The following is a 21,922-nucleotide window of genomic DNA, read 5'->3' on the forward strand; positions in this document are numbered from 1 at the left end:
ATTATTCCACTGACATTATTTCATTTAATCATTTTCACTTTATGAAGTAGATAATATTATCCTCATTTGGGGGAAGATGAGTAAACTGAGGTTAATGAAGTTAATAACCTGCACAAGGACACATCCATTGAGTGACAGCAATGGAGACCTGGGTTTGGTTGCCTCCAGAGTCTCCATGACTTTCAGGCAAAACATTTGCTGGTATTTTTGCCTCATCTTAAAAACTGTAAATAACTATTGAGGTGGGGCAAAAAATTGAGCAAGTGACTTTGATTGGGAGAAGGTGAGAAGGTAGGCTTTTGGTTTATAGAATGAAATGTGCTTAAGGCACTTAGGCCATTGAAAAGTCCTTCTGATAGGATGCAACAGGAGACTGGCATTCTTAGACAAACACAGGTGTTGCTCAATACAGAAAAATCTGTACTTAGGGAGAATTTATCTTACAAAAAGGATTCTTAGTTGTAAGGATATAATTGGCAATAAAGTTATAGTCAGCTGTTCTTGTAGGTTCTAAATAACTTCACTTACCAAAATAAGACGTACATGTAACTTTTTAGAAACCTGCCTGTTTACTCAAGGCCAGGTAGAATTCCAATTAGCTAGACTATACTTCTACACATACAACTGTGTTGCCATCTAGTGGCTGGGCTGATAGTAATTATTAAAGAATTACTGATGGAACAGCTCAAGTATCGGGTACAATTTACACAACAAAGGTATAAAGAATAAGATTTCATTTCTACTCTCAAGTTGTTCACAGTGTGAAGTGGTAGGATGGGTGGATACAAATGTGAAAAAGAATATTTTAAAACATCTCAGTGGGTAAAGACTTTTCAAATGGAAAAAAAAATTCAAGGCAAATTCCTGCTTGTTTCCACATTCTATACAAGTAACCCTAAGCATGGGTGTGATCCTGACTACGTGTTTATACTAGTCCTAGTGTAAGAATCCTCTCTCTGGTTTCTGAAGTTGAACTCTGTTTACTGAGTATTTGTTAAGTCCCTTAGAGAACCTGATTTGATTTTACCTTGTCCTCTATGTCATCAAAGTAATACAGATTGCTAAGACTTAAAAGGCATTCTATTCTCAGACTTAAAAGGCATTAACTACTGTCAGTTATAACTCCATCTTACCCATGAGGGGGCAGTATAATACATACATCTTAATTCTTTGATTACAGCCGTAGAACCTAGGCCAGATTTGATTTTATATTTGGGTACTTGGAATTCAATTGGCCTCATTTTGCCAAATAATTTTCCTGAATGCAAAGTTTGAACTCTGAAGTCAATTTGAATTTTGAAATAAGTTTTAAAATCACACCATTCTAGTTTAAAAGTTCATCTTGAACAACTGTTTGGGAAGTTTTCTAAATATAGAAAGATTTGGGGAGGCTGAGGGGGGTAGTCCATGAAGATCATTGTTCAGAATTTACTACAAACAATATTGACATTCATTTCCTCATCAAGAGACGATTTTTAAAATGTCTTGTCAATACTTTTTTTTTTTCCTCCCATCATAGAAGGCAATTCCTGTTTCACTGTCCACAGCTCATAGTTTCACAATGGTGTGGGGCATGCAGCTTTTACTGCTTTGGCTGAGTTGGCTTGCGACAGTCATCTGTGATGTGTAACTAAACACCTCTCTTCCTGGCAGGCAGTCTTCTATTTTGGTACCTCTCTGCGAACAGATGTAGGAAGATTTTGGTCATCAGACCCTAGCGACTCTGGTGGGGTGCGGTGGGGTGGGGTGGGGTGAGGTGGAATGGGGCGGGACGAGGTGGGGTGGGGTGGTTACCGAGTGCCTGGGAAACAGGCTCAACGCATCCGGACTCGCAGCCTGAGTGAAACTGGGCTGCCGCTCGCGGTGGGCACCGCGCCATGCACATACCTGAGCGAGAGCGTGTAGGAGGCGTAGTGCCTAGGCGTGTGTATCGCAACAGGGCGTGGGGGCCGACCTCGGGCACTGGGAGTATCAAAGGCACCCTGCTGGGACTTCGACCTCAGGCGTTCGGAGCGTTATTTGCATCTACTCTCCAAGTTGGCACTGGACTGCAACTGCAGTGGCAAGAGATAGTTTTATGGTTTCCTTGAACGAGGTGCCATTTGGATTCCTCGATCACCTAGGTGGCTGTGGAGTCAGCTTTCCTGTAAAGTTCAGGTCCTTCGCCGTGGGGCTAGCAGGACCGCAGGCTCGGCGACTCAGTGGGGCTTTGGCCTGAGGCCGCGGCGGGGCGGCGGGGCGGCGGCGGGGCGGCGGCGGGGCGGCGGGGCGTCCGGGGTCCGGGGCACGGTTCTGGTTCCGCGGCGGGCTCGCACGGGGAGGTCCCCCTCTCGACGGTTCCCGGGCGGTGCCGGGGCGGGCCGAGGCGCGAGGGGTGCAGGGAGGAGCCAATAAGAGCCGGGGTTGGCCGGGCGGGGGCGGGGCCTTCGCGGGGCCTGCGGGGGCGGGACGGAGCCGACCCCGAGTGCGAGCCCGGGGACCCGGCGCCTCCGCGGAGGGACGAGAGCTGCGCAGCGCGGCCGCGGGGCGGCGTGGACGCCGGGGGCAGGTAGGCGCGGGGCGGCGCGGGGCGGCGTGGACGCCGAGGGCAGGTAGGCGCGGGGCGGCGCGGGGCGGCGCGGGGCGGCGCGGGGCGGCGCGGGGCGGCGCGGGGCGGCGCGGGGCGGGCTCTGCTGCGGCCGGGGGCCTCGCTCCCTCGCGGCGGTGGGTGTCACTCGCTGGGCGCCGGGCGCCGGGCGCGCGGAGGTGTCGGCGCCGGGGTCTGGGCTCCCCTGGCCCCGAGGGACCGCGACGACGGGCCCCGGGAGCCCTGCGGGTGGGCCGCGGCGGCTGTGGCGGAGCCCGCGGGGCGTCTCGGCGCCGCTCACCTCGGGGGCCGGGAGTGCGCTGCAGGGCGGGGGCGCCCTCCGCGAGGAACCGCGGGCTGGGAGCCTGAGCGTCCGCGGGCTGAGGCGGTGACTTTTACGCATTTCTTGCTTTTTTGTGAGTTTTGATTCTTAGCAGAATCTGACGAGCACAGCATGGGAAGTCGGTAGAATTTTGATTTTAAAATCGGACAATGGAAACTCCAAGAACTTTTGAGTAACTCGGATCGCAGATGATGATTAGATGAGTCAGGGGCTGGAGTGGCGGCCAGGACCCACGGAACAGAGGCGATACCTCGGTCACGTCGGCTCTTCTGGGCCTCTTTTCCTCAGCTGGAAATCTGGGATGCTCACGCCCAGGGGTATTCTGAGGGTCAACGGAGATAAATGAGAGCAATCTGTAAATAAATGTGAGGTTTTGTCATCTGTGCACCGGCCGCGGGCATATTCTGTAAAGCAGCTACTAAATGCCAGGCGCACGGTAGGCCCTCCGTAAACCTTTATCCCAAAGCTAGTGTTTCACCTCCGGTGTTTTAGATAAAGCCCAAAATCTCTGTTACTGAGTAAATAAATTGTTTAACCCCCCCCCCCCCCCCATCACCATTGTTTGGAGTGTGGCCCATTTTTAACTGATCAATGAACTTTTCTAGAATGGCACATATTATCCACGCACTGTTACTGAATTATTTATCGTGAAGTTCGGTACCAATCAAATAATCTTTTTTTTTTTAAAGATTATTTATTTATTTATTCATGAGAGACACAGAGAGAGAGACAGAGACAGAGACACAGGCAGAGGGAGAAGCAGGCTCCACGCAGGGAGCCCGACAGGGGACTCAGTCCCGGGTCTCCAGGATCAGGCCCTGGGCTGAAGGCGGTGCTAAACCGCTGAGCCACCCAGGAATCCCCTCAAATAATCTTTTTTTTGCTTTAAGTAATTATACTTTGTTACCTAGTAAAGTAAGCTGGGAGTATTGCTTCAAATCAAGACTTTCATAAGATTTTAGTCCTTCAAAACAAAATTAATGTGTAGCTCTTTTTTTTTTTTTTGGTACAATCTTTATTATAGATATTTGCTTTCTTTTCCTTGGGTATGTGAAGGAGTGAGGGGTTTTAGGGAGAAAGTGGAAATAAAAAAGGGAATAGCAGTTTGTAACCAGCAGACATTTACTGGAGATACTTGTAGGTGTGTTCTGAAGTAGTTTCCCAGGCAGAAACCAGGAAATGTAGTAATTGTGTCTGGTGGTGGCCTTTCATTAGCGTTTTTATTTTGACGGTGGCAATAGATTTCTTAAGATGCAGATCTAAAGGAAGAGTGTTAGTGTTTTTGATGTGACAATAATAGAATTTTCTAAACCTGGGAATTGTATTTTTTTTAAAAATTTTTATTTATGATAGTCACACACACACACAGAGAGAGAGAGAGAGAGAGAGGCAGAGACACAGGCAGAGGGAGAAACAGGCTCCATGCACCGGGAGCCCGACGTGGGACTCGATCCCGGGTCTCCAGGATCGCGCCCTGGGCCAAAGGCAGGCGCCAAACCGTTGCGCCACCCAGGGATCCCTGGGAATTGTATTTTAAATGATCTATAACATGTCTTCTAGACAAGAATTTTAGACCATTGGATACCATTGGTTAAGAGCAAATCAGATGGTGTAGAGGGAAAGTTCCTAGTGAATATAATTTTTGTGTTGTCTTAAAAGCTTTACGTTTCAGCAGTTCAGTGGAAGATGAGTGTTTTGAAACTACTTAAAACATCATTTTAAATATGTACTCCATATATAAATTTTGCTGTAATTTAAATTTGCCACTCTTGGAGGTCTGAAGCCTTTATGGTCACATTGTTTATTGAGCATCTGTTATATTCGAAGGCATAGTTTTAGCGCTTCCCTAGTATTCCTGTATGAGCAGAATACAATTCCTTCCTTCTAGGACATTAACACCACCAAGTGGGCTAAAATAAGTAGCAAGAAAACTGTTTTTAAAACTGATGATAACACCAGTCAGTATTTATTGGGACCTACTCTGAGCCAGGCAGTATTCTAAATTCTCTACATGGATTAGTTTATTTAATCCTTACAACAGCACCATGAGAGGTGTCATTATTTTGGTGTCCTCATTGAGAGACATGAGGTTGAGTAACACCCCTATCAAACAGCCTAGGCAGCAGAGCTAGTATTCAGACCAGTTAGACTCCAGAAGTCCCCCACCCCCTCTCTGTCTCTCATGAATAAATAAATAAAATCTTTAAAAAAAGAGAGAGAGAGAGAAAAAAAAGTCTGCTGGTGCCACAGAGTAAAAAGCTTGTGTTTCATGCTGGGAACTTTGGACTTGATTCTAAAGACAATAGAGAGCCAGTGAAGGATTTGAGGTAATGAAGACAGATAACATGGTGGGGTATGGATGGAGGCTGGACTGGATGGAGACAAGCAAAAGGTAGAGAGATAAGTTAGGAGGCTAATGGTATTGAAATGGTCCAGATAAGAGAGGATAAATAAGGGCCTGGAGCGTAAAAATCCTCATAGAGGTGAAGAGGAGAGGACAGGATGATCAAGATACAGAATTGACTGCTTAAAAAGTGATTGGCTTTGGAGGTGAACAGAAAAGTAAATGACTTCATTTCTTGGCTTGGGAAACTGGATAGAGGAACTTGTTTTATTTTTTTCTTGTGGGAGGAAAGCACTGTTTCAGTTTTGAACATGCTGAGTTTGAAGTGCCTCTGGACACTTAAGGTAGAAATGTCAGGGGGGATCAAGAGCCTAGGAGGAGGCTGAGATTAGTGATGCAAATTTCAGAGTTAGCCAGTAAGTGGTCATTGAAACCTTAAGAGCAGGTGAAATTGCTCAGGGAAAGCATATGGAATTAGAAATGAAGAGGGTCAGGGATAAATGGTTTGCTTTGTATGAGTGAAAAGGATTATTGATTGATTTATTGATGCTAATTTTGTCTTCTAAATTGTGATTATAAATCAATAATATGGGTTTTAATTGAAGGATTAAGCAGCAATTTTTACAACCCAATGAATCCTGTTCTTTTAAAATTTTATTTGGGGGTCATGCCTGGCTGGTTTGGGATTGTGAGTTCAGGCCCCATGTTGGGTATAGAGATTACTTCAAAATAAAATATAAAAGTAAATAAAAAATAAACTACATAAAATAAAATTTTATTTGGGAGTCACTCATTAATTCCAAAAGCGTATTGCCTGAAGTATTATCAGAGTTCCTCTTTGTAAAAATAACACAACTTTACAGCATATTCACAGCCACACAGGAAAGTAGATCTTCTAGTTTTATTACAGAATTACTTTTCCTCCTCTGTTCTTTCTTCCTTCCTTTCTTCCTTTCTTTCTTTCTTTCTGACTCACGACCCTGAGATCAAGACCTGAGCGAGGATCAGAAATCTGATGCATAACTGACTGAGCCACCCAGGTGCTCCCCTTCCTCTGTGCTTTCTATTTCCATGCCTATATAGCTTATATACCTTTAGTCAAAGCTATGAAAACATGACTATACCTTCACGTGATTGGAAGTCAGAGATAGTGCTTTTTTTTTTTCAGAAGAGATCTTCACTTCCCATAAATATATATATATTTTTTAAGATTTCATTTATTTATTCATGAGAGACACAAAAGCACAGGCAGAAGGCAGCCCTGGTGGCTCAGCGGTTTAAGCGCCGCCTTCAGTCCAGGGCGTGATCCTGCAGACCCGGGATCAAGTCCCACATCGGGCTCCCTGCATGGAGCCTGCTTCTCCCTCTGCCTGTGTCTCAGCCTCTCTCTCTCTGTGTCTCTCATGAATAAATAAATAAAATCTTAAAAAAATACAAAAAACAAAAACAAAACACATACAGGCAGAGGAAGAAGCAGGCTTCTTATAGGGAGCTCCATCTGGGACTTGATCCAGGGACTTTGGGATCACATCCTGAGCTGAAGGCAGACACACTCAACTGCTGAGCCACCCAGGCATCCCAAATATAGATTTTTTTATTAAAGATTTTATTTATCCACGAGAGACATAGAAGGAGAGAGAGGAGGCAGAGACACAGGCAGAGGGAGAAGCAGGCTCCTTGCAGGGAGCCGGACGTGGGACTCAATCCCAGATCTCCAGGATCACACCCTGGGCTTATGGCGGCGCTAAACTGCTGAGCCACCCCGGCTGCCCCCAAATATAGATTATTAATAAATGTTTGTTGGTTGATTCATCTTGATAACCAATCTTATTCAACTTTGGCTCCAAGTGGCTTACCCATCTCCAAAATTCATACTCACTTTCAAAGAATGAAGATTTGCCATGACTGAAGAGACTCAAAAGAATGTGTTATGGCTTTGAAAGCATTTTCAAAAACAGACTCAAAAATATTTTCCTAATTTGTAGTATCATTCAAATAAATGTATGGTCTCTTAAGGCAGGGAATGGCAAACTTTTTCTGTAAAGGGCTAGATAGTAAATATTTTAGACTCTGTGGGCCATACATCTCTCTAAGTACTCAATTCTGCTGAAAAGAGCCATAGACAATACTTCAATGAATGAGCATGGGCTGTGTTCCAATAAAAATTTATTTACGGACACTGAAATTTGAATTTCATATAATTTTCATGTGTCACAGAATATTACGCTTTTTAAATTTTTTTTCAGCCATTTAAAAATCATAAAAACCAGTCTTTTCTCAGAGACATACAAATACAAGTGGTGGGCCACATTTGGCTGATCCTCTCATAAGAGGTGTTCTTTTCAAGTGTTTAGATTTGTAATTTGAGTTAAAACATTTTTAAAAAGTTCTTCAACTTTGCACCTCCTGCAGGCAACATGAAAAATTTAAATTCATCCCTCCATATGTCACATAGAGTAGGTGGAATGTATTCCCTTTATTGTTTTGGGACCTGAGATACAGAGAAATAGACTAAGTTGTACAATGTCAGGACCAAAAATATGTTTGAAAATATATTTCAGTATTCAGTGCTCCTCATTAAACCAGTAAAATAGTGATCTGTTTGCCTCAATTAAAGTGGGGAATATTGAACACTGCGTGGAATAAAAAACCAAAACTTGAAGGAGTGTCCTGCACTGGGACCCAGAGGTTAGACAGGATGGAATCTTTTTTGTCTTTTTCCTCTCTGACTTAAATGAGTAATTTTTATCCTAAGGAAAAGAAAACATGAAGTTTTCCTCTTCACTTCTCAGGCATTATAGCAGATTGTAAGATTGGAGGATTAAGTAGTAAATCATGGTGAGATAGGAGAAGGAAATACAAAGGACTTACTTTGTAAGCTAGATGTATAAACATCTAGCTATCCCAGATGTTTCTCTTGCATTCTCTATTTTTGAGGAAGAAATTCAGTATTTTTTTCCTTATTAGATTCCTGGATAGCAGCCTGAAAATAGACTTTTTTGGCATTCAGTTCAGGCAGCATAAAGCCACTTATATTAGTTAAAGGTTATCATTTATGCTCTATTTTTTTTAAGTTTTTTTTTTCTTTATTTATTTATGATAGTCACAGAGAGAGAGAGAGAGAGAGAGGCAGAGACACAGGCAGAGGGAGAAGCAGGCTTCATGCACCGGGAGCCCGACGTGGGATTCGATCCCGAGTCTCCAGGATCGCGCCCTGGGCCAAAGGCAGGCGCCAAACCACTGCGCCACTCAGGGATCCCTATGCTCTATTTTTTTAAAAAAGATTTTATTTATTTATTTATTTGAGAGAGAAAGCAAAAGAACACAAGCAGAGGGGAGGGGTAGAGGAGAGAGAGAAACAGACTCCCCTGCAAAGCAGGGAGCCCAACCCTGTGCCCAGGACCTCGAGACCCTGACCTGAGCCAAAGGCAGACATTGAACTGACTGAGCCACCCAGGCACCCCATGCTCTATTTTTTTAAATTATATTTTGAGGTTTCTATAACAGTGATAAACGTTTTTACAACAGATATAGAGGAAAATTATCAATTTTCCTTTGAAGTTTAAATTCATAGAAATGGCATATGTCTGGATTTTTTGCTTTGTGGATGTTAAAATTTAGAACAGATTGGGTTATGTGTGTATGATTCTTGCAGCTACTTAGATGTGCTTTTTCTTCTCTTTCTTTTTTTCCACCAGAGTGGAAAAACAAAAAACTCTGGTTATCTAGGATATGTCTGAATTGGTTACTTAGCAATGTGAAGTATAATTTTATTTTGAAATATTTATCTGTATTCTTTAATACTCTGATTATATAAGGGTCTGTTAAGGCCAATGATAAGATGACCTGCTGAGAGGAAATGCCACAGCCTGCTCTGCAACAGTGTTTATTGAAACTCCATTTTCTCTGGTCCCTACTTCAACTGTAAGGGGTAACATGGAACAAAAGAGGAACATTATGTGAATTAAAGGGATGGTCCATTTGCACATGATCATAATGCAGTGGTTCTCATTGCACAGTTCATTTAGACTAGCATAATTCAAGGTCAAGCAAAATGTAGCAAGATCGTAAAATTAAAAAGATACTAGACTTTTCAGTAAGCCTTTTCAAGTATTTTCAAAGAAAAAAAGTAAAATTTTCTCAGTTTTCTTTTCCCAGGACCATTCCTGGGAAAGATTCATTATTGTTTTATTTAGTTGCCTATCAGTGGCATAAGAGAAAAATGGCTACATACCTGTTGGAAAAAAATATTCATCTAGAATGCATGGATGTTTTGTTTATTACTTTTGATGATAAATCAACTGAACACTAAGATTTCACCTCTTAGCGATGATATACCTCCATTCTGTACCATTATGGGATGTTTCATCAATGCTGATAAGGTGGCTGTAGTCTGGTACAGATATCACAGTCCAAAGTGGTGGGATCACAGATATTCTAAGTTGCACTGGGCTTTTAGTTTGTCAAGAAAATGAATTTTTGTGGCTTAGATCTTCAACTACTCTGAAGAATGATTATATGACATTGCTTATCATCATTTTCTATTAAGACCAAAGAATTTCGATCGCAAAGTAGAAAGAATGTAGTACTATTTTTGCCATTCACATCAACTTATTGTTTCAACTAGGATTTTCAAGCCTGACCCAATTTAAAGCAAAAGAATAAAAGACTCTGTAGTGAACCTGATAAGTATGTACTGTTTTTGTGTTTTTCAGACTGTAATTAATTTATGAACAGGAAAGGTCACTTGTTGCATTACATTGAATCTTTTCTAATTTTAATTTTTATATTACTTATTTTGGAATTTTAGATGTATTTGTATCATGGTAACATAATATTTTATGTTAACTTTGTTTTACTTTATCGTATTGTAGTAAGGGTAATTGTTTTGTGCAACTTCTGTTTCCGAGGTGTGTGTGTGTGTGTGTGTGTGCGCGCGCGTGCATGCGTGTGGTGACAACAAATGTATTTCTTGCCCTGGGTTTGGTTAGGACAGTTCATTAAACATTGACCTATAGTGCAGGAGGAAGGACTCAATTCAATAGGCAGTCCTCTCTTACTAAGCAGGCTCCAGAATCTTGGGCATGGTGTGTGCCTAGTCTGTGAAGCCAGGTCAACATATGCTTCTGCTGTTCCTGCCCTTAAATGATCCCTCTTTGATTCCCCCGACCCCCAAAATTTATGATCATTCACCCTATCTCTTCCCCTGTTAATATTATGTGTTCCTACTTTCCTTGTGTTTGTTGATTCCCTTAAGCCCAGTTTCTCCCCAACAAACATGCCTCTCCCCCACAAACATGCCTCTCCTTCACCTGGTATCTGAGACTTCAGTTTTGCCCTCGTCATATCACCAGATTGCTTGGCTCCACTGATCTTCCATTATGCACACCAAGAAGCGAGGCTTTCCCCTGAGTGGAGAAAAATCCTGGTTTTCCTGTCTTTGGCCCCGGCTTATTTTGTTCACTCTCATGTCCAGCTTTAGGAGGGAGATGAAGAATCACATAGGCCATGGATCATGCTATAACTTCAGTCCAATGTCCAACCATTAAACAGCTCTTAAAGACTTTATCCTCAAGTAGCCAGGCTTTTTTCTCTAAAATAGCCAGGCTATTTTATTTTCATAGATTAAGGCCTAGTACCCCATGAGCAAGCTTCTCTGACTTGGTATGAGAGAGTTTACCTGACTTGGTCTGAGTCTTCATTATGCTACACACAACCTCTTGTCTTTCTTCCACTTCCATCAGAGCTGCCATCCTTCTCAGACTCCTAAGCCTCTTTCTTCCATGAAGAAGCTTCACTGAACTTTCCCCAAGCCCTCTTCCTTGTATTTATCCTTCTTTTTTTTTTGGCTGCACTTTTAAAAAATGTATAGGTTTCTTCCCCCAACTTTAAAACATTGTGTTTGAAGTTACTTAGTCCTTTTGTCTTTAATCTTCTCACTGACTTTACAGTAGATGTTGTATCAGTCATTGCTCCATTTGCTCACTGATTATCTTCCTAAGCTTTAGCTACCCGTTATCTGTCCTTGCTGACCTTTCTCAGTCTTTAGTCTTCTTACTTAGAAGACACTGATGTGCCTCGTCCTTTTCTTTTTAGGACATTTTCCTTCCATGGTATCTGTGGTCCACATTATCCTGATCCTGTTAGCTCTCCCTAGTCTTTTGCCCAGTCATTACCTGGTTTTGTCCTTTCTGCTCATTTACAGTTTCCCATCTAGTTTCATGTTTCAGGATGCCTGGGTGGCTCAGTGGTTGAGTGTCTGCCTTGGCTCAGGTCATGATCCTGGGGTCCTGTGATCGAGTCCTGCATTGGGCTCCCCACAGGGAGTCTGCTTCTCCCTCTGCCTGTGTATCTGCCTCTCTCTCACTGTGTCACTCATGGATAAATGAGTAAAATCTTTAAAAAAAAAAAAAAAAAAGAAAGTTTCATGTTCTCAAAGGTTTAGTTCCTAACTCTTCTTTTTAAGAACTCTCTGCTTAGGGAACCTGGAGATTCTTGCTTCTTTTTTCTACACCATGCCTATCTTAAACTTTCTCTACCTCTGTTTTTTCCCCTCTCATGTTACTGTCAGCAGGTAATCTCACCTATAATTTCAAAGGCAGGAGAGCAGTCATCAAAGGGGACATTCATCAGTGTACAGCCCTTCCACCTTCAAATGCACATCCTTACCTTTCTTTCCTCATTCCCTTCTGTTCCAGTGGAAGAGCTGTCCCTCTTCCTGTCACATGCTAATCCCTGCAGCTCCAATAGGGTGCTGCACCCTCTCTCCTTTTTTGGCTTAGCTCTCAGACCTTTGTTTTTCTCTTCTCTACTGACTCCTTTCTACTGGTGTTTAAACAAGCTTAATTCTTTTCTATTCCCACCCCAAAAAGCTTTCCTGAACCCTGTGTTCCTGGTTAGCTGAACCCCACTCTGTTGTCTACTTGCCTAACATGGATAAACTCCTTGAAAGGATTGTATCCAGTTGCTGTTCCCATTCTTTTTTTTCCCCATCCACTTCTTAGTTCCTCATGCCATTGACCCTGCTCTTGCCCAGATCCTAATGACCAATAGACACTCAAGTCTTTACCTTTTTAAAAAAAATTTTTTTTAAAGATTTTATTTATTTATTCATGAGAGGCACAGAGAGAGAGAGAGAGAGAGGCAGAGACACAGGCAGAGGGAGAAGCAGGCTCCCTGCAGGGAGTTGATCCCAGGACCCCCCGGGATCATGACATGAGCCAAAGGCAGACATTCAACCACTGAGCCACCAAGGTACTCCTTTTATAAAATGATTCTTAAAAACCTGTCTTATGGATGTCTTACAAACTGAACTTGGCTGCGCACATGCCCACCGCCTCCCTCAGCACCGCTGGGAGTGTCCACCCACCCTCCACCAGTATGGCCACATCCTCCCAGTACCGGCAGCTGCTGAGTGACTATGGGCCACCATCTCTAGGTTATACCCAGGGAACTGGGAACAGCCAGGTACCCCAAAGCAAATATGCTGAGCTGCTGGCCATCGTTGAAGAGTTGGGGAAAGAGATTAGACCCACCTATGCAGGGAGCAAGAGCGCCATGGAGAGACTAAAACGAGGCATCATTCCCGCCAGAGGACTGGTTCGAGAGTGCTTGGCTGAGATGGAACGGGATGCCAGGTCCTAGCTGCCTATCAGCGTGGAAAGTTTTCCATCTTCTTCCAAGACCAGAAGTTACAGCTCATCTCCCATGTTCAGATGAAACTCTTGTTTTCAAAACGGTAACAGTTTGGTTTCTCCTTCCCGTGTCCCTCCCATGGTTCATGAGGCTCTGAGATTGAGAAATACTTTGCAGTTGACTAGAATTTACATTTTAAATAGGAATTACCCAGGGTTTTTTGTTTTTATTTTTATTTTTTAAGCATTTTTTTGTTTTCTTTTTTTTTTAAGCATTGATTTAAAAGATGCACATAAAAGATCCCTATCTCACAGCAGATATCCCAGCTCCTTTCATCCTCTTTTTGGAGTACACTTAAGTTACTCAGATTGTTTTACATTATTTTTCATAAGCTAATACAACTCTGAGGGTTTTGTTTTGAGTGCATACGTTTGCCACATGGTGTGGATTCTGCTTTATGTAACTTCTTTTGAGCTTAATTAAGCATTTGCTTGCATGACTATTAGTGCTTTGAGGTCAATTTAAAAAATGCACAAGTTATAAATACAGAAGAAAGAGCAACCTACCAAACCTAACCTAACAAGAACTCCCCCTCCCCCACCAAAATTTTCCTACTAAGACTGTGGATTTCAGTTCTGCTTTTCCTGTAAGTTGATCCAAACATCTGGAAGAAAATGACTAAAACTGTTTGCATCTTTGTATGTGTTTATTACTTGATGTAATAAAGCTTATTTTCCTTAAAAAAAAATGTCTTATCTATCTATCTATCTATCTATCTATCTATCTATCTATCTATCTAAGAGAATGCACACTCACAAACGCAAGCAGGGTGAGGAGGGACAAGGGGAGAGAGAATCCTTAAGCAGACTCCCTGCTGAGTGGGAAGTCTGACACAGAGCTGAATCCCAGGACCCTGAGGTCAAAACCTGAGCCAAAACTGAGAGTCAGTTGCTCAACAACTGAGGCACTCAGGTATTTCTATCTTATTGGACCTTTTAATGGTGTATCTGTCACTATTAACCATTCTTTTCTGTTTGAAGGATTCTCTTCCTTTGGCTTCCATGATTCCACACACTCCTGGCTTTTCTGTCATCTTTTATTTATATTTATGACTGAAATTGCCATCTATAGTGGAAGAGGACTGACCTAGAATGTTCTCCAACTGACCTGTTTTGGATAGTAATGTTTTTGGAATTTATTATGCTTAATTCCAAGAGAGCATGATGATCTGTAAAAGTCACTTTAAAAAATAAAGCATGGAAAAAAAAATAAATAAAGCATGGGGCAGCACCTGGGTGGCTCAGTCAGTTGAGTGTCTGCCTTTGGCTCAGGTCATAATCCCAGGGTCCTGGGATTGAGCCCTGCATTAGGCTCCCTGCTCAGCAGGGAGCCTGCTTCTCCCTTTCCCTCTGCCTGCTGCTCCTCCTGCCTGTGCTCTCTTGCTCTCTCTCTGTGTCAAGTAAATAAATAAAATATTCTAAAATTTTTTTTTAAAAGACAGAGTATGATTCTATGGTGATAGAGGATGTGTGACATGGCATGGTAAGAGATAAATGAGTTTGTAAAGTTTACATGGAAACCACAACGAGATGCCACTGCATAACAGAATGGCCAAAATGGAGAAGACTAACAGTGTTAAGTGCTGGGGTGAGATTGTGGAGTGACTAGAATTTGTGGACTGCTAGAGAGAGTGTAAATGAGTATAGCGAAAAGTCTTTGGCAATGTCTATTAAAGTGAAGCATATGTCTAACCTATAACCCAGCAATTCTACTCCTAGAGAATACCTAAGAGAAATAAGTGATTATGTATATTGAAGATACATAGAAGAATGTTATAAGAATTTTCCTCATAATAGTCAAAACCTGGAACAAATGTACATATCACTTGAAAGGAAAATGGGTTCTTAAATGCTGGTGTTTCCATTGGGTGGAATAATACTCAGCAATGAAAGGGGGGGAAAGCTGCTGATATACACAACATGAGTAAATCATACATACGTTACTTTGCATGAAAGAAACCACATACAGAGTAATACTCTGTATGGTTGACGTTTAAATGAAATTCAAGAAAGGGTAAAGCTAATCCACGGATAGCAAAGTCAGATTGGTTATTCCCTCTGGAGGATGATTAGTGGTGTCACAAAAATACTCATCTGTGAAAGTTCTTTGAGCTGTACACTTAGGATTAGTGGACTTTATGTGCTTTATGTATGTTACACTAAAAAAAAAATTCCAGATCTTAGAAAACTCTTGGCATATAATAAGTGCTTTCGAAATATTTGTTGGGGTCCCTGGGTGGCTCAGTTAGTAGAGCATAGGAACCTTTGATCTCAGGGTTGTGAGTTCAATCCCCACACTGGTCAAAGAGGTTACTTAAAAACAAGAGAAATCATTGTGACTGTTGTTCTATTTGTCAGGACTACCTCTTAGTTCTGTTCTTTTGGTAGATGCTTTCTCATCTATCAAAGCCAATTTAATAATAAACTGCCTATAATTATATATAAATTTCCTGTGAGTGTGTTTGTATTTTATTTTCATGTATTGATTTTCTAATGGGACATAATATGGGGTGAAAGGTACATCGACTGGTGGCAGTCTCTACCACTTAACCATGTGACTTGCACCTCTGTTTTCTGTCTGCAAATCAGGACAAAAGTAACTTGCGTATGACAGAGATTTTTTTTTTTACCTACTCTAATATTCATGCTCCAAAACAACAGAACTCAGTTTTTTAGCTGGCCACATTGAAGGACATGTGACTGAAGTCCTGGTCAGTGAGCAATAAACAAACATTATATGGGACTTCCAGGAATGTTGCTTTAAAAACCTGCCTTTTTTCCTATTTCCTGGGATGTGGATGGAATAGCTGGAGCACCAACAACTAGTTTGAACCATGAAGTGATAATGAAGATAGAAGCTAGGCGTTGAGTATGCCATAGCGGAAACAATAGAGCCTGAGGACATGGGGGCTCCTTAGGCTGACTACTCTCTTTTAAGTGCTCTTTTAAGTCATACAAGAGAAATTGTTTCTCCTGCTTATATTTTGCACATTTTTCCATATCTGCATATAGATCTCTACGTCATCCATTTTAATATTTGCATGGTTCAAGTACCTCCCCCCCCATTTTTTAAAAGTTCACATTAGGCTACTTCGCTTTTATGGGGAATCTATGTTAGCACCTGTTTTTGCTAACTGAAAGAAATCTGAAGGGGACACTCTCTTTTACAAAGAAAGGCAAAAAGTGGGGCAGCCTTGATAGCTCAGCGGTTTAGTGCTGCCTTCAGCCCAGGACATGATCCTGGAGACCTGGGATCGAGTCCCACGTCAGGCTCCCTGCATGGAGCCTGCTTCTCCCTCTGCCTGTGTCTCTGCCTCTCTCTCTCTCTCTCTCTCTCTCTCTCTCTCTGTTTCTCATGAATAAATAAAATCTTAAAAAGAAAAAAAAAGGCAAAAAGTGAAAATAGTATTCAGTGTTTGTTTTGCATGGAACTGAGCTATTATAGATGCAGTTCTGCCCACCTCACCAGGCAGCTAGTGTCTCTGCGGAGCTCCTTCCCCAGGAGCTACACTCAGCATCTCAGCATCCAGCCACCATGGCTTTGCACTGCATCTGTGAGCTTTAGCTCAGTTTATTTTGTGCATCTGTTAGCAAGATGTGTCCTAAGGTATCAGAAAAGCCTAACAGGTTATTTTTGGGGGGTCTGGGAAAGCTCAATTTTCCATGTACATTAATGATAAGTGAGTCTTCACTTGACACCAATTTGGGTTATGAAAGGCTTCACAGAAAGGTTTCCCACTCTGCTTGGGACACCTGAGTGGCTCAGTGGTTGAGCATCTGCCTTCTGCTCAGTGTGTGATCCTGGGGTCCTGGGACCAAGTTCCACATTGGGCTTCCTGTGAAGAGCCTGCTTCTCTCTGCCTGTGCCTCTTCCTCTCTCTCTGTGTCTCTCATGAATAAATAAATAAAATCTTAAAAAAAAAAAAAAACGCTCTACTTTCAGCTGGGGGGAAGCCTGGATTCAGTCAAGGTGTTCTGTTTGAGTAGCTTGTCTGTTACATGTTGGCACCCAGCTAATGGGCTGAAGTCCAGCCTGAGGTTCATTTGTCAATACGCTGTGCCGGCGTGCCCAGCTCTGATGACCCACCAGGCCACCCGTCAGCCTGGCTACCCCTTCACTTTGCTCAGGCGCTAACATCCTGTGTTGGGCTGTGCTTCTGCAGGGCCTGCCCTCTTGACCTCATTCAGGCCCCTGCTGGCCACACCAACCACACTCCTACACGGATGCTGCCCTGGCTTCTCAAGCTCTGGTGCCTCTGATCCCCTGCTCTGGTCTCTCTCGGCTCCTGAGCATCAAGCATGGGTGCCTGCCTTACTCTGTTCCACCAAAGGGCTTTAGGGCTGAATTGTCCAGGGAAGAAGAGGGGAAAGGAACTAACTTTGTTGCTTCTAAGTGATCATTGTTGGGCCTGAAGGTTAATATATTACAGACCTAATACTTCATGTGTTTTAAATGGCAATTTGAGGAATAAGAGACATTTTTAATAACTATGTGAAAGTAGTTTTACTTTCTGCTGCTTTTATATCATCAAAGGAGATAAAATAACAGTTGAATGTATAATTTGGGGATGATTTGAAAACTTGAGAAATGGGTCTTCTGGCTATTTGGCTTTAGAGTTAGATTGGAAGTTACATTATTCAGTGGATGCGGATGTATGTTTTTAGGAGAGCTTGTTATGTCTATACTTTTAAACCCCTGAAAAGTGCATTTTTTTTTACTTAACACTAAAAAAAGGCAGAATGTGAATACATATATACTGTAATTGCTACTATATAAAAATATACTTATGAAAAAAGACAGGGAGGAAATAGACCAAAATACACCAGTGATTGTGCTGGAGGTGGTAGACTTAGAGGTGTTTTCCCCTCATTTTCTCTATTTTCAAAATTTCTAAAAAGTAGTAGTAGTTTATAGTATTTAAAACTTAAAAACAATTTTTTTTCTTTTTACTTTCTGGAATTTTTTTCCAACCTTTGCACACTATAAGAAGTAAGAATTTTTGCTACTAAGAAGAACTTAGCCAAGCATGAGTTTGTGGTTTAAAAACTATGTTACTGGAGCACCTGGGTGGCTCAGACAATGAAGCATCTGCCTTCTGCTCAGGTCATGATGCCTAGGTCCTGAGCCTGCTTCTCCCTCTCCCAATGCCCACCCTCATGCTGGCTCTATCTCGAATAAATAAATAAAATCTTTTAAAAATAAGATTAAATTAAAACTATGTTACTATAGAGTTATTTTGAAGCTATTTTGTAAAGTTTAAAAGTTCTAATTTGGGACAGTTATTTCTTATTATAGAAAAGGTTTTAAAAAGGATAATTAGATCAAAAAGTTAAGATACACTTCATGTGATTATATGGACTAACACTGCATTAATTTAATGAAATTGTGAAGTTTCGTGTGATTAAAGTTACTTTTATATGTCATTTTCCACATTCTAGAGTTTCATAAAGCTTCCTCTTCTGCTGAAACATTTAATTTGACTGTTTACCTAAGCAGTCTTTAAAATTCAGCAGCACCTTTTCTCCCCCTGGATGGGAGTGGTTCCTAGTCCCTGTGTCTCTCCTGTTCTGGGTATAACTTAAGCACTTGGAGTGATTATTCTGAGCTTCTAGTCCCTGGGCTTGAGATAGGCAGGAAGTACCTCCTCCTTTTCCCTTGGGAGGCAAGGAAATACACACCGCCTAATTTTTTAAAAGAAGTTGTCTATATTGTCCCATATAATCCTTATAATGAATGAACTAATTATGATTCTTTTTATACTGTTGTGATAAGGGTAATGAACTGATGTTAGCAGAGCCTATTTTTGGCTGCCCCACTTTATAAGCCTTGGAGTTCTCTATAGAATATGGAAGTATTTGACTCCTATTGTTTTGATCTTGGCCTATGAGGCCCCTGCTGAAACCCTGAGAGGACAGGAAAAGTTGCATTTGACATCCTGTTATATTGGTTGATATTATTGTTATGTCTACCCACAGACAAGTAATGCATACTGGTTAAATGCAGAAGCTTTGGAGTAAAGGGGAACTAAGCTTGTGTTACCTGGGTAACTTACCGAACCAGTTCATTCTCAGCTTCCTCATCTGCAAAAAGAAAGTAATAATACCGTCAGAGCTGTTGAGAATTAAATGTAATAATGAATGTAGGGACTAAGCACAATGCTTGGCATCTGGAGCACTTAAGAAATGATGATGATTGTCATTTAAGATATTCCATGAGTATGCAAACAGACCTCTTCTGTGCCACCTGGACTTTTTTCCTCTTTACCTTTTTTTTTTTTTTTTTTCCCTGAACGTATTTGGGTCATGGGAATTAGGTTCTACTGCCGATGAGAAATAGAAGAACTGACTTAAGTCAGAGAGGACTGATGTGACCTTAGTCATGCTATTACATGACATTAAATACTCTCCTGTTAACTTATAGCTGTCTTTATGGGACAAGGACGGTGGTATGGATAACGAACCATATCATTAGCTTATTTGGAAGATATCTTGTAAAACTTAGGGTTGTATTATGTTGGGTTTTTTTCAAAGTATCTTTTGAAATTTATTTTTCTTGAGTAAATCTAGTTGAATGTCTTTAAAATATATTTGGTGGGCAGCCCCAGTGGCACAGCAGTTTAGCGCCGCCTGCAGCCAGGAGTGTGATCCTGGAGACCCAGGATTGAGTCCTACATCGGGCTCCCTGCATGGAGCCTGCTTCTCCCTCTGCCTGTGTCTCTGCCTCTCTCTCTCTCTCTCTCTCTCTCTCTCTCTCTCTCTGTGTGTGTGTGTGTGTGTGTATATGAATAAATAAAATCTTAAAAAAATAAAATGAATTTGGCAAAACATTACTTTATAGGCTAACTGCATTATACCACTCTTTCATTATTATGTTTCAGTCCTAGAATATGGTTTCAATAGTGTGCTAATTAACATGTATAACAGGGGCACTACATTAAGAAAATTAGTTTTCATTCTTTTCACAAACATCACCTACTAGCAGGAAGAGCTGATGTAGAAACCAATGAAATGACTTGACAAAGTCGAGCGAATATTAGAGATTTGAACAGGGCGTTGTTATATTGTGGGTCAACTAGACAGTCGTCAACTGGTTTTGACTGTTAAGAGTCCTCACTGTACAAATTAAATTGTCCTCATCCTCTTTGGCCTGAACAATATTTTATGTCTCTGTTTTGCTACCTCTAACATCAACATCTCTGTTTTGCTCCATATGCGTTTCATCCATGAATGAAACATTTTTACACTTTTCACATCAAAATTTGAAGAGCATCCCAAGGAGAGTTCAAGGTTTATAAAGGAGACATTTAGGAAAAGGTAAGAACTGGGCAGCCCGGGTGGCTCAGCGGTTTAGCACCTGCCTTCAGCCCAGGGTCTAATCCTGGAGCCCCGGGATCAAGTCCCACGTTGGGCTCCCTGCATGGAGTCTGCTTCTCCCTCTGCCTCTCTCTCTCTCTCTCTCTCTCTCTCTCTCTCTGTCTCTCATGAATAAATAAATAAAATCTTTAAAAAGGAAAAGGTAAGAACTGCTGAGAACTTGGCTCCTGGACTCCTGATACAGAAATCAGAGAAGGATTTTTAGTGTACACAGAACTCTTGGCTCCTGTGAATTGAATTTCCAACCCATATTGGAATCTGTGCTCCAGAGTAACTCTTTGGAAATCAGAATTGTCTCCTAAGTTTTAAGAGGTTTGGTTAGCTGAAGAGACTGCTTCTATACTCCTAGGGACTTGGGATTCTTCCGTAAGTCCTGATATAAACTTGGCTAACTTTGCAGTATAAAATGCTAGTTTGGGAAGTTAGTTCTAGTTTTTGTAAGGCCTGTTTTACCAGGAGCCCATCTAGCCTCTTAGGACTGGAACATTTCTGGATATAGTCCAATGTACAGTTAACCATACCCAGCTTGCTTTTAACTAGATTATTAGCTGGAGCACTAGATTAAAGTCTAGCTGCAACAGAAGCACAGCTACTAATGGTTTTGTCAGCCTCCTTGTTTAGTCTGAGGAACACTTTTCCTAAGTACCATTCTTCTTTCCTCCTGCCTCTAGTGCATATCTCCCCGGCTTCTCCTAGGCTTCTTTTGTGTTTCCCAGTCATTCAAGAAAGCCTAAGGGCTGTCCAGATATAAATGACCTCTGTAAAGCATAAGTATTTCCAGCCTTTTAAAAAATAGTTCTTAAAAATAAAATAAAATAATAAAAAAATAAAAATAAAAAATAGTTCTTGGTGGGAGCACCTGTGCCTCAGTCAGTGAAGCAGTCTGTCTTCAGCTCAGGTCATGATCTCAAGGTCCTGGGATCAAGCCCTGCATCAGGCTCCCTGCTCAGCGGGGAGCCTGCTTCTCCTTCTTGTGCTCCCCCTGCTTGTGCTCACTCTCTGTCAAATAAATAAATAAAATCTTTAAAAAAAATAGTTCTTGATAATTAGTTAACAATGTTGTTGCTAAGAGAGTGGATCTTAAATATTCTCACTACAAAATAAAATAGTAGTAGTAAAGTGATGAATGTGTTAACTAACTTTATTGTGGTAATCATTTCATAATATATATACTTCCCAGGTCACATTGTGCTTCTTAAATTTATACAATGTTATATGTCAGTTATATGGATAACTTTATTTCATGCTCAGTTCTAAGGGTGTTATGAGCCAAATTGTGTCCCCCCACCCATTCATATATTTATAATAAGTAAACAAATAATGGAATTTCAGGTAAATAATAAGCTCTGTGGAGAAAATATAGCGGAGTGAAGGCATATGTAGGGAAAGAAGCCTTATTTATTTTTATTTTTATTTTTTTAAAGATTTTATTTTTAGAGAGAGTGGGAGTGTGTGTGACCAGGAGGAGGGGTAAAGGGAATGGGAGAGAGAGAATCTGAAGTAGGTTCTGTGCTCAGTATGGAGCCTGATTTGGGGCTCAATCCCATGACCCTGAGATCATGACCTGAGCTGAAATGAAGAGTCAGATGCTTAAGCAACTG

At 41.6% G+C, this 21,922-nt stretch overlaps 1 protein-coding gene, 1 long non-coding RNA gene and 1 pseudogene across 8 annotated transcripts in view; 2 read left to right on the forward strand and 1 right to left on the reverse strand.

Moving 5' to 3' along the window:
• Position 1: 1 nt before the first annotated feature.
• LOC112916828 (uncharacterized) lies at positions 2-2,294 on the reverse strand. The gene is made up of 2 exons (XR_003234363.2): positions 1,888-2,294; positions 2-1,677 (listed from the first exon to the last, which is right to left on the reverse strand). It is a non-coding gene; the product is annotated as an uncharacterized lncRNA (long non-coding RNA).
• Positions 2,295-2,450: 156 nt separating this feature from the next.
• DENND2C (DENN domain containing 2C) overlaps positions 2,451-21,922 on the forward strand; it is an 84,027-nt gene continuing 64,555 nt past the window's right edge. For 3 of the 7 annotated variants that reach the window (XM_072766821.1, XM_072766817.1, XM_072766819.1), the window contains exon 1: positions 2,451-2,548. The gene's annotated coding sequence lies outside the window, so the exon portion shown is untranslated. Of the gene's footprint in view, positions 2,592-21,922 lie in introns of all 7 variants that reach the window. The other 4 variants (XM_072766822.1, XM_072766823.1, XM_072766818.1 and 1 more) reach the window with 3 other exon arrangements.
• Positions 12,475-13,015, forward strand: LOC112916826 (cyclin-dependent kinase 2-associated protein 1 pseudogene; annotated as a pseudogene).

This window comes from Vulpes vulpes, chromosome 8 (genome assembly GCF_048418805.1).
Source record: "Vulpes vulpes isolate BD-2025 chromosome 8, VulVul3, whole genome shotgun sequence".
NCBI classification, from domain to species: domain Eukaryota; kingdom Metazoa; phylum Chordata; class Mammalia; order Carnivora; family Canidae; genus Vulpes; species Vulpes vulpes.